Raw genomic sequence first — 11,389 nt, forward strand, 5'->3', positions numbered from 1 at the left:
GATTTTATTAATGTGTTTTGATTCAAAGGATCAAGGTATTCAAGAGGTGTGCACTTCTTGTCACTTGATCACTTTGATTTTATTAATGTGTTTTGATTCAAAGGATCAAGGTATTCAAGAGGTGTGCACTTCTTGTCACTTGATCACTTTGATTTTATTAATGTTGTTTTGATTCAAAAGATCAAGGTATTCAAGAGGTGTGCACTTCTTGTCACTCGATCTTTCGGTACCGTTTAAAGATTTTTGTAAAAAAAGAAACTCGACGTTGGATCGAGAATTTATTTGTAACGACTTGGCGTTGGACCAAGGTTTATTTATTTTTTAGATCGAGATTCATATAATATTTTTTGGTGTTTTGAATATAAGAAATAAAATCTAACCTAAAAAAAAAACATGTTTTTGTATTTTTGTTTATAACAATAAAGCAACAGTTAAACAATAATTAAAATAAAACTAAAACAATTAAATAAAACCATAAATACAAGATCTAAAATGTAAACATAACAATCAAAAGAGGGATCAATTTACAGCATAATGTAAGAATAACATACAAAAACACGAAAATCATACATACATACATACAAGTTATATCATCATGAGATCGAAGAAATACCGGTAGGGGCTATAATTTTCCGCAAGGCTGAGACAGGTACGACATTCCTCCTGATCGTGTTTCGACGGAGTTGCTAGAACATTGGGAGAATCAGAGGCGAGATTTTCTTGTGGTTGTTGTGATGGTTAGTTGTTGATGAGGGTTTTAGGGTTGTTATTGTGATTCCTCCGCTGTTTTCGTGTGATGTTTCAATAGAGGTTAGGGAGTTTTATTTTAGGATTCAGTGGTGTGGTTTCAATGAAGGTTTTTTGAGTTGAGTGAGGTTGAGTTTGCGAGGTAAGGTTGTTGGTGGTGATGGTGTATGAAGTATGGTTCTGTTTTTGAAACAAAGTTATGGTGTGATGAGAGGCTGAGGGTTGAGGTTCTTGTTGTTCGTGTATGAATGTGTAGGTGCAAAGCTATACAGATGCGGATTTGTGGCTCAGTGAGGGTGAGGTATGAACAAGGTTGTATCAAGCAGAAGTTTCAAGGATGATCGTTGGCATTTTTTGTGTTGCTGAGTCAAGGTCCCTTTGTTATAAGGGAGGTTAGGTTTTAAAGAGTGTATGGAGGTGGGGGAGTGATTCGGTTTTCCGGCAGAGTTTCTCTTTTTTTTTTCTTTTCTTCTCCCCTTTTGCTTGTGCCGAGTAGCCTTCTTATAGGTGAATGAGTTGAATTTTTGGGGGGAATTTGGGATCAAATTTGAACTAATATATGCTCTGTTCTTGTTGCTTTTGTGATGCAGGTTATGTTTGATTCATTTTGGTGCAAGTTTTGCAGCACTTTGGACTGTTGTGTAGCAAATAGGTGGAGCAGCTTGGACAGAATTGTGTGAACCGATTTTTTCTATTTTTTGGAGAGATTCTCTATTCAACCATGAAAGCACCATTTGTCTACTTCTTTTTCTTGGACATAAATGACAATAAAATAATACTATAATAATAATAATAATAATAATAATAATAATAAAAAGATGTTAAAAAAATGAAATAACAATTAATCTAAAATAAATTTAAACTAAAAAATTAACCTAATTTAAATCTAGACTAAAAAATAAAAATAGTATAAAAGCTAAAAAATAATCTAAATTAAACCTAAACTAAAAATTAAAATTAAATTTAATCTAAACTATTAAAAGCTATTTTTTGTTGACTTTAACCGATATGCAACGATGTGATGATTGAATGATGAATGCGTGCGACACATCCAAATGAATGGAATACATAGGGAAAAAATTGGGGTGCGACAGATGCCCCTATTTAAGGTTCTTCTAGCAAAGATGTGAAGAGACTTAAATACAAAGTACACAATTTTTGTCCTAAGATCGCCGCAACAATGCTTATGACATGAATGCAATGAACACTTTTTTTATATGATATGAAAAATAGACTATGTGGGAATAAGACTTGAAACAAGCAATCACACCAAAGACATTCATGAGTAAAACATAGATGAATCTGGAAAGGAGGATAAACAACAAAGGCAATCAGGGTAAAGCATGATTGAGCTTCGGGAGGAGAACATCTGAGATGTTCAAGATAAAACATGAACAAGGCTGTATTAAATGATAATCAAGGTAAAACATGATCGAGGAACATCAAAGGACAATCAAGGTAAAACATTGATTGGACAACACCAAAGACAATCAAGGTAAAACATGATTGAAGAACAACGAGATAAAACATGACTGAAGAACATCAAGATAAAACATGACTGAAGAACATCAAGATAAAACATGACTGAAGAACATCAAGATAAAACATGACTGAAGACAACCAAGATAAAGCATGACTGAAGAACATCAAGATAAAACATGATTGAAGAACAGCAAGATAAAACATGACTGAAGAACATCAAGATAAAACATGATTGAAGACAACCAAGATAAAACATGACTGACTCAAGTATTAGGTGTGAGTCAAGATAAAACATGATCGAAGACAACCAAGATAAAACATGACTGAATCAAGTATTAGATGGGAATCAAGATAAAACATGATCAAAGACTACCAAGATAAAACATGATCAAAGACTACCAAGATAAAACATGACTGACTCAAGTATTAAAGGGGAATCAAGATAAAACATGATCAAACCAGCGAAGGCAATCAAGATAAAACATGATTGAAGAACAATTGAAGCAACAAAGGCAATCGAGGTAAAACATGATTGAACTTTGAAAAGAAAATATCATAGACATTCAAGATAAAACATGAATGAAGGCAACATCAAAGACGATCGAGGTAAAACATGATTAGAAAATGGTCAGAGACATTCAAGATAAAACATGAATGAGGAGAAAGGTTGACAAATGTCAAGTAAGTTGGATTTAAATCATAAGGTAAGATTTTAAAAACAACAAGACTCGGGAAAATACACATGAATATGCATGGTATATAAAATTTTTCAATGCATGATATATGAGTGATTAATGTAATGCAATTGATTATGATAATAGCGGTAGACTCTTTTGTGAGGTTAGATTGGAACTCTGATTCCTCAACACAAGCACATTGTCAACTCTGTTATGTCACACTGATGATCCTTTTGGGAAGGACTGATAAACTACTTGGGGATCGCTGAAGGAGACTGCCTCTGATTGACTGATTGTTATCTGATCATTGCTTCAGTACTTGAAATGAATGTCGGGAACACATGCCCCAGTATAAGTCTTGAATAACAAGATCTTGAAGTAACGTGCCCCTGATAGGATCACTAATCAAGTCTCTTGACTGTTTGAAATTCCTTGAAAGATGAATACTTACTTGCAAATAAAATGTTCATTCAAAAATGGTAATTTTAATGCAATGCTCAAAGCATATTTTGAAATCAAAGTCATTTATTGGAATGATGCTATTGATGTAAAGTAAATGAATCAAAGGTCCAAACACAATGTCCTAGACATTCAAAGTGATGGATAAAGCAAAAGGTATGGTAAAACAAACGATTTGAAAAGATCTTTAGGAGTCAGGTTAACGCAACCTTGTTGTAGTATGCTTTCAAAAAGAAACCTTACTTCAATTAGGTCCTTTGAAGGTTGTAACGTGGCTTGGTTCACGGTTTTTAGAAACAAAGGATATAGGCTCAAAATTTATTTGTACCCACCCCATTCTTCACGATGAACTTCAATCCTATGCTCAGTTAATTCAAATTATGCATTCAGGCTCCAAGAGGCTTTGAAATTGCACCTATGATAATGATGATGGTTTAAAAGGCCAAGGGAATCTTTGAGATGGCAGTCACCTCTTCCTTTTGATAGTCACAATGTTTTATTGTTGTTCAAGGAATTTATTGACTTTTCCTTTTTTTGATATCCCTAACTTTTGCCTGAACTGTCTTCATTTGAAATTACAGCCAGCGGGATGCCCCAATTTTGCCTAAGTATCCTTCGTAGGTTTTGACTTTGCGGGTTTTTTTTTCTTTGAATTTTTTTTTTTGATATTGGAAAGATAGTGACTGCCTTGAAATGGTTAATGATAACCATCTTGGTCACTTTTGATCGAAACCCTTATTGAAAGGTGTACTTAATGATTTTCTTGAAATTAAATGCACAACCAAGTCAACTGAGAATTACCCTGCCCCAGGTTAAAATTGTGGGTTTTTTGTATAGAAAGAAAACACCAACTTCTAGGCTCAAAGGGGTTGACGAGGAATTAACTTCCTTATTTCTCCAGTGTTTAGGGATTGAAACAATGCCTGTACATCATCAGCAAAGTTTTATTTGAAAGCATACAATTCAACAATTTGGGTATTTTGTTTTCATCATCCTCTCTCCAATCTTTGCATAAAACACAGGTTTGATAGAAGAAAGCGAACAAGAGATATCTTTTTGTTTTTTTGTTTAAAGATAAAGCATAGAGAAGCACACAATGGATGTAAATGGATTGATTCAAATATGCAATGCTCATTTCATTAAAATTAACATTTTGAAACAAACAACATTCAATGCAGCATACAGTATAATACAAGGAATTTGCAAACAGAAGGAAACAAGGCCTAGTGACTAATCAATGACAAGGATTAGCTGCCTTGTTTGATATACTGGCTCTTCAACATGATAACTTCTATTCTTAACGAATCTTGGCCTTGTTGAAGTTCTTCCATAGTCTTCAGATTCATGCCTCCATTTCAATGTGTTGAGGAATCAACTTGACGGTAGACAGACCACTCGAGGATGAAGACAAACAAATGAGTCTTTTATTGACAGCTTGAATGCATGAATGCAGATGCATGAAATTTTTTTATTTTTTCATGTAAGAATGATGCAATGTCATATGATATGGAATGCAACACGATGTTATACAAAGACTGAATTAAAATAATAATTGTAAATGAATAAAAGAACCTACTGAGGAAAGCTTCTTATAATAGGACAGTTCTATATTCTTTTACCCAAGAATCCCCTCACAAGGTTAACTCTAGAGTTTTTGGATATAACATAACCTCTACAGATGGAACGGGTTCTAAAGGTCCTTGGAGTTAACGACGAAATCAGATTTCCATCATGCGACGGGCGAACCATCTTATGACAAATTTCATGACTAAGTCTCCTCCAAGTGGGGTTCTCGTATTAGCCATTCAAGGTGTTCACCTTGGGGACTAACACTACACAACCACCTCCTAACTTATGTTTTTCTCTTGTTTTTCAAAGCTCGGGTTGAGAGCTTCACTCAAGTATCATTCCCATGCCCACAAATGAGTATATACAGAAATAAATGAAAAGCGATAAAGCAAGAGTAAAGAAACATAAATAGCACAAAAATAAACATAAAGAACATAAGCATAAAAAACACAAGAATAAACAAACAAAAACAAACACTCAAACATAAAACAAACTAAACTAGGGTTGACCCTCTTAGGATTGTATGTCCCCAACAGAGTCGCCACTTTCTGTAGCGGTAAAAATGTGACTCGAGCGTTTTCGTGCGCTCGAAGTATCAACAGAGTCGCCACCGAACTTTATTTATTTCAAGGAGGAAAGGGAAAATATCGATAAAACCCACGAAGAAAAAAGAAAAATGGATAAGATGGTCATTGCAACCAAATTAGGGTTCGGGAGTCGGTTAAGCAAGGGGAAGGTGTTAGCACCCCTCACCTCCATCGTACTCGATGGGACCCATTTAGTTAGTTTCGTGTTTGAGTGTTAGTGTAATGTTTGTGTCCTTTGGCTTATTAATCGAGAAAAGATGAAAGAAATGGTTTTTAAGGTTTTTATTATTATGAAGGAAAAAGAAATGATTTTTTATTATTATGCTCGCCAAGACGTTTGTATCTTGTGCCTACGTATTCCCTAGTGCAATGGGAAAGTCAGAGCAATCGTAGTTCGGGCTAAGAACCACGAAAGTTTGGTTGGTTGATTTTAGCGAGAGGTACTCGATCGCTTTCAAATGGAAATACTACGCGCACATGGATATGAGATCACTACAAGAATGGATGACTAAATCAAGATAAAACAATATTTTGGCCATCATCGCATTCGAGTGGAAGATATTCGATCTTCACATGTGGAAGTATGTTCGCATTTAAAATTGAATAAGTGTCTCGTTTATGAAAAGAGTTTTAAAATGAAAAGGCCATGAGGCAAAAAGGTTGAATGAAATTGAGATTGTTTTGTTTACGGACGTTTAGCAAAGGATTGAGCATAGGTGTTCACCTAGCGCGTCTTTACCCAAGGTATTTAACAGGAGCGAGCCCCATTATCACTTGTTGTCCTTGTTAATTAATATGTTTTGATTCAAAGGATCAAGGTATTCAAGAGGTGTGCACTTCTTGTCACTTGATCACTTTGATTTTATTAATGTGTTTTGATTCAAAGGATCAAGGTATTCAAGAGGTGTGCACTTCTTGTCACTTGATCACTTTGATTTTATTAATGTGTTTTGATTCAAAGGATTAAGGTATTCAAGAGGTGTGCACTTCTTGTCACTTGATCACTTTGATTTTATTAATGTGTTTTGATTCAAAGGATCAAGGTATTCAAGAGGTGTGCACTTCTTGTCACTTGATCACTTTGATTTTATTAATGTTGTTTTGATTCAAAAGATCAAGGTATTCAAGAGGTGTGCACTTCTTGTCACTCGATCTTTCGGTACCGTTTAAAGATTTTTGTAAAAAAAGAAACTCGACGTTGGATCGAGAATTTATTTGTAACGACTTGGCGTTGGACCAAGGTTTATTTATTTTTTAGATCGAGATTCATATAATATTTTTTGGTGTTTTGAATATAAGAAATAAAATCTAACCTAAAAAAAAAACATGTTTTTGTATTTTTGTTTATAACAATAAAGCAACAGTTAAACAATAATTAAAATAAAACTAAAACAATTAAATAAAACCATAAATACAAGATCTAAAATGTAAACATAACAATCAAAAGAGGGATCAATTTACAGCATAATGTAAGAATAACATACAAAAACACGAAAATCATACATACATACATACATACATACAAGTTATATCATCATGAGATCGAAGAAATACCGGTAGGGGCTATAATTTTCCGCAAGGCTGAGACAGGTACGACATTCCTCCTGATCGTGTTTCGACGGAGTTGCTAGAACATTGGGAGAATCAGAGGCGAGATTTTCTTGTGGTTGTTGTGATGGTTAGTTGTTGATGAGGGTTTTAGGGTTGTTATTGTGATTCCTCCGCTGTTTTCGTGTGATGTTTCAACAGAGGTTAGGGAGTTTTATTTTAGGATTCAGTGGTGTGGTTTCAATGAAGGTTTTTTGAGTTGAGTGAGGTTGAGTTTGCGAGGTAAGGTTGTTGGTGGTGATGGTGTATGAAGTATGGTTCTGTTTTTGAAACAAAGTTATGGTGTGATGAGAGGCTGAGGGTTGAGGTTCTTGTTGTTCGTGTATGAATGTGTAGGTGCAAAGCTATACAGATGCGGATTTGTGGCTCAGTGAGGGTGAGGTATGAACAAGGTTGTATCAAGCAGAAGTTTCAAGGATGATCGTTGGCATTTTTTGTGTTGCTGAGTCAAGGTCCCTTTGTTATAAGGGAGGTTAGGTTTTAAAGAGTGTATGGAGGTGGGGGAGTGATTCGGTTTTCCGGCAGAGTTTCTCTTTTTTTTTTTTCTTTTCTTCTCCCCTTTTGCTTGTGCCGAGTAGCCTTCTTATAGGTGAATGAGTTGAATTTTTGGGGGGAATTTGGGATCAAATTTGAACTAATATATGCTCTGTTCTTGTTGCTTTTGTGATGCAGGTTATGTTTGATTCATTTTGGTGCAAGTTTTGCAGCACTTTGGACTGTTGTGTAGCAAATAGGTGGAGCAGCTTGGACAGAATTGTGTGAACCGATTTTTTCTATTTTTTGGAGAGATTCTCTATTCAACCATGAAAGCACCATTTGTCTACTTCTTTTTCTTGGACATAAATGACAATAAAATAATACTATAATAATAATAATAATAATAATAATAATAATAATAATAATAATAATAATAATAATAATAATAAAAAGATGTTAAAAAAATGAAATAACAATTAATCTAAAATAAATTTAAACTAAAAAATTAACCTAATTTAAATCTAGACTAAAAAATAAAAATAGTATAAAAGCTAAAAAATAATCTAAATTAAACCTAAACTAAAAATTAAAATTAAATTTAATCTAAACTATTAAAAGCTATTTTTTGTTGACTTTAACCGATATGCAACGATGTGATGATTGAATGATGAATGCGTGCGACACATCCAAATGAATGGAATACATAGGGAAAAAATTGGGGTGCGACAAAGTCCATATGAATTTGAGATCCAAAGAATTTTCAAAGAAAAAAAATTTAAAGATTGAAGATAGTGGTGAACGCTTGAGTGTCTTGTTATGAGAAGACAATGAAGATTTTGTTCATATTGTTATTGTCTTGTTATGAGAGCAACGTTGCATAGTGGTGTTAAATTTGGAGACTAAGAAAGTCGAATCATGGAGTAGTGCACCTTGGTGATGATAAGCAGGCCCGACCCTGTGCCTGTGCAACCTGTGCCACAGCGCAGGGTCTCAAATGTTCAGGGAGCCCATAAAAAGATGTATAGTATGTGATTCCTATACTATGATTAGCTTTTATGCAGTATCACATTGGATGAATAAAACAATACAGTAGATTAATGACTATTATTTTAAATCAAGCTCATCATTTTGAGACAGTGCTAATCATTATTTATTTCAATTGTTTTATTCTTGTTTTTACAAACGCTATTCATTATTTTAAAACAATTTCAATTAACCACCGCACTATTTCTTCAATTAATAAATATTTAATTTACTTAATTTTGTAAATCATTTTTTAATTAAATACCATACATTTTTATTTTATAAACTGTATTAATTTATTTTATTTTATTTTAGGGTGATTTAATATTTTTTAATATGTTCTATAAATTGATTATTTTATAATAATATATTAAAAAGTTAGTAAATTTAAAATTATTTTAATTAAATTATTACGATTAAATAAATAATAAATTAAATTGTTAAATTTAAAATATATTTGATTAATTTGGCTTAATTTAGTCTAATATATGCTGAGAAATGTGACTCGATTGATTTAATTAATTGAGTTAATGATTAAAAGGAGTTGAATGTACATAGTTCAATCCATAACACTAAGAGACTAATGTACTGATTATATAAGTATAATTTTTTTTATCAAGTTCTCTAGTAGTTGAGAATTCCATCTTTAAAGATAAATAAGTGGAATATCGCAGATTTGAACTCACGTTCCTGCATCTTATATCTTTGTACAACTATCAACTGAGCTGGCATAAATTTGTATTAAATCAACTATAAATAAAAAATTTATTTTAGTATATATATATATATATATATATATATATATATATATATATATATATATATATTATATTTTATTACATTCTATTATAAAAATCAGAACAGGGCCTCTAATTCGTTTGGGTCGGCCCTGATGATGAGGCTTGAATGGTTCATAGTATTGGTACAAACATACTTTAAATGTTCGATGATTATGAGTTTCTTGTTCATAACGTGGAGTATGTTTCGTTATCTATAAGAATGTTTAATGATCTAGGTTATTGCACTAGAGTTGAAAGCGGGGGTGTTGAAGAATTCACATGGTGAAGTGATCATAGCTTCTTTATTTTACTCAAGTGATCATAGTTAAAGGGTCTAAAATATGTCACTTATATATTTTTTTTTAAGTTAAAATATTATTGTTCATTCATCAATTAATGAAGGCATGGCGGGTGTCTAGAGGTTGTGTCAGAACACTTTAATGAATTTTGTATAAAACAGTGGATAAAATGCATTTGACTAGTGAGTTGTCATGAAGTTTCTAGGATAAGGCTAAGGCTAATGTCAAAGGAAAATATTATCATTGAGTTATTAATTTTAAAAAAAATGTTTTTTATATTATTTTACGTTTATTGACTATTAATGAAACTGCTATTTTACCAAACATTTTAATGAACTTATCAATTACTAAAACCACTATATTTTTTCAAACACTTTGATTAATTAATGAGATATCGATCATCATCTAACAATCATCATCTATAAACTATTAGCTATCAATCATCTACTATAAATTACTGGCTAGCTTATCAACTATTTTTTCCGTTCTATATTATAAGACGTTTTAATTGTTTTATACAAATTAAAAAATTATAAGACGTTTTAATTGTTTTATACAAATTAAAAAATATAATTAATGTTGAATAGAAAAGAAAATTATGTTTACCTTTACAAATTTGTGTTTCATTAATTATAAGAAAAGGGAAATTGAGAAAAAACAATAGTAGAAAAATCACTAATCATACAATATAATAAAGCAAAATGAGATTTTTGACAATTTTGACAAGTGTCACAATTATAGAGAGTTTACTATTTTTAAATTTGCTATTAATAGAAAACTTTCTACATATATCTTTAATTTAAATTTTTCTATTTAATTTATTAATTCCTAACAACTCTATTTTTTATTTTGATTTATTGTTAAACATAATAATTAATAGTAATAATTAGTAACTTAACAAAACCCGTTCAATTTTCTCTATTTAATTTTTTTTTGATAATTTTTTTTTATTTTATTATTAGATAGGATAAAACTTATATACATTTTTATTGGAGTTGAAATTGTTTTCCTATTAAAATATAACACTTGGATTATTTTTTAAATTTTGTTAACTTTATTAATTAAAAACTATAATTATAATTGTATTTTTATACAGCGTTTTTTGTTGCTAATAAACAGGAGCACACGTGTTATTTAGCCATTGGAAAACAATACAAACCATTTTAGGCTACTGTAGATAAGTTTTGTCCATTAGGTTTAACTAATATTTAATTTGCAAATTTTATATATTAATTTAATATAATAAACTTTTTATATTTTTGAATTTATTTTAGAAAGATTTAATTGTAATTATTTAGATTTAAATATATAAATCGTAACTTCTATTTGTAATATTTGTAACTAATATTTGTAATATCTTTATACTTATTAGCTAATTGTAATTATTTAAATTTAAATATATAAATGGTAATTTCTATTTGTAATAAATTTTATACTTATTATTAAATTTTAATATTTTTAATTATTATTTGTAATAAATTTTATACTTATAAATTTATTTGGGCTTTGAAAACCGATAAAACCGTGCCAAATGATAACAACAAGCCGATAAAACCCTCCGATATCTTGGGACTCATGCAATGAATTCCTTTCACCTCAAAATGATGCCCTACCTCTATCAATTAAAGTTGTTCTTCTCAATGCAACATTTCCAATTCACTTTCAATTCCCATACATCTAAT

This window comes from Vicia villosa, linkage group LG6 (assembly GCF_029867415.1).
Source record: "Vicia villosa cultivar HV-30 ecotype Madison, WI linkage group LG6, Vvil1.0, whole genome shotgun sequence".
NCBI lineage: Eukaryota > Viridiplantae > Streptophyta > Magnoliopsida > Fabales > Fabaceae > Vicia > Vicia villosa.